General features: G+C 41.3%; 2 non-coding genes across 2 annotated transcripts; both read left to right on the forward strand.

Annotated features, from left to right (window-relative positions):
• Nucleotides 1–618: 618 nt before the first annotated feature.
• On the forward strand, nt 619–690 carry TRNAW-CCA (transfer RNA tryptophan (anticodon CCA)). The gene has a single exon. It is a non-coding gene; the product is annotated as a tRNA-Trp (tRNA).
• A 967-nt stretch (nt 691–1,657) lies between these two features.
• LOC133259973 (U6 spliceosomal RNA) lies at nt 1,658–1,760 on the forward strand. Its single transcript, XR_009740637.1, has one exon. It is a non-coding gene; the product is annotated as a U6 spliceosomal RNA (small nuclear RNA).
• Nucleotides 1,761–2,246: the final 486 nt, after the last annotated feature.

The raw sequence follows: 2,246 nt of genomic DNA on the forward strand, positions 1-2,246 counted from the left end.
AACAAAGTCGTGGTTACAGGCACCCATCCTCCGTGCAGTCAAAAATCTGTGTATAACTTATATCAGCCCACCTTACAATGGTTCCTCCATAGTAGTGGTTTCTCCAGTATCTGCAGTTCTGCACCCATGGATTCAACCAACCATGGATTGTGCAGTATTGTAATATTTACTATTGAAAAATATCTGCATAAAGGTGGATCCACGCAGTTCAAATCCATGTTGCTCAAGGGTCAACTGTATATTTTAAAAGATCTTTTGATTAATAATAATAATGATAATGGGTTTCCCAGGTGGCACTAGTGGTAAAGAATCTGCCTGCCAATCCAGGAGACATTAGAGATGCGGATTCATCCCTGGGTCGGGAAGATCCCCTGGAGGAGGGCATGGCAACCCGCTCCACTATTCTTGCCTGGATAATCCCATGGACAGAGGCAGCCTGGCCGGCTAATGGTCCATAGGGTCGCAAAGAGTCAGACACGACTGAAGCAACAGCATGCATGCATGAAATAATGATAATAACAATAATCATGAAATATATTTTAAAACTTTTAAAAATAGTAATAATGATAATATATATACATGTGTGTGTGTGTGTGTGTGTGTGTGTGTGTATGGACTTCCCTGGTGGCTCAAAGGTTAAAGCGTCTGCCTCCAATGCAGGAGACCCAGGTTTGATCCCTGGGTTGGGAAGATCCCCTGGAGAAGGAAATGGTAACCCACTCCAGTATTCTTGCCTGGAGGGTCCCATGGACGGAGAAGCCTAGTAGGCTACAGTCCACGGGGTTGCAAAGAGTCAGACACGACTATATATATATATATATATATATATATATATTTGGCTGCACCACTAAGAGACCTATGGGATCTTAGTTCCCTGACCAGGGATTGAACCTGTGCCCCTACAGTAGAAGTGTAGTCTTAGCAGCTGAGTGCCAGGGGAGTCCTAAATTTTTTAAGCATTCAAATATACCTTCCAAATTTTAACCCAGTGGAGACAATTTATATTCTAACTTGAATGATCAGATTTTCCTGTAGTGTAGACCACAGAATAAAGCATGTTGGGGGCCACTTCTGCTAAATTAAAGCTGGAGTGGAAGACTCACGTGTTTACAGGACCAAACAACAAGGTCCTACTGAGTAGCACAGGGAACTATATTCAATATCCTGTGGTAAACCATAGTGGAAAAGAATATGAAAAAGAACGTATATACATATGTGTGTAACTGAATCACTTTGCTGTATAGTAGAAATTAGCATAACATTGTAAGTCAACTATACTTCAATAAAATAAGTTTTTAAAAATAGAGGTCATATGTAACTAACAAAAAATAAAATGCTTACAGGGCCAGGTGGGCAATATTGGTGGGTAAGGTGGGCCTGTGCAATAGGGGGTGGTGGGGACTGTGGCAAAATGGGAACAGAAAGCATTGTTGAGAAGGGGCAGCCGGGATTCAGCTCCAGGCACTTGAGATCGGGGGCCCAAAAACAGCAGATCTTCTAAGAGAGGCCAGATGTTGATTTTTAACAGCAGCCAAGACAGTGAAGACAAAACAGAAACACTAGGTGCATAAACCGAAACTTACCTGTGGGTCAGTCCCTGCCCACTACCCCTAGTGACCTGTTTTTTTTTTGTTTTGTTTTTTTTAATCACTATTTGGTGCTTGCTTCAGCAGCACATACACCAAACTGGAAAAAGACAGAGAAGATTAGCACGACCCCTGTGCAAGGATGACGTGCAAATCCATGAAACTTTCATATTTGGGGAAGGGGATATATGTAACATATAGCTGACTCACTTTGTTATACAGAAGAAACAAACACAACATTGTAAAGCAATTAAATGCCAATAAAAAAAGAAAAAATAATAATATATGCAAAAACCATTTAAACATTTTAAAAATTGCTTTTTGAAACTGTGGTATATTCATACAATGGGACACTATACAGCAATGAGAATGAACAGACAGACTCCAGCTGTAAAAAATACAGATGAATCTCTCAAACACAAGCCAGATACAAATGAATATGCCCTGTATTTCATGTCTGTGAAAGTTCAAGAGACCAAAATAACCTAGGGTGTTAAGGGTCAAGATCATGGTTACTCTGTAGAGAGGTGAGCTGTGAATGACTGGAAGAGACACAAGTAAGGCTTGTGGGGCTGGCCAGGGTCCCTGTCTTCATCTGGGTGCCAGGGACATGGTGGTGTTCTCTTTGTGAGTATTACTGACCTGTACACTTAGGCTTGG

Source organism: Bos javanicus, chromosome 13, assembly GCF_032452875.1.
Source record: "Bos javanicus breed banteng chromosome 13, ARS-OSU_banteng_1.0, whole genome shotgun sequence".
Lineage (NCBI taxonomy): Eukaryota > Metazoa > Chordata > Mammalia > Artiodactyla > Bovidae > Bos > Bos javanicus.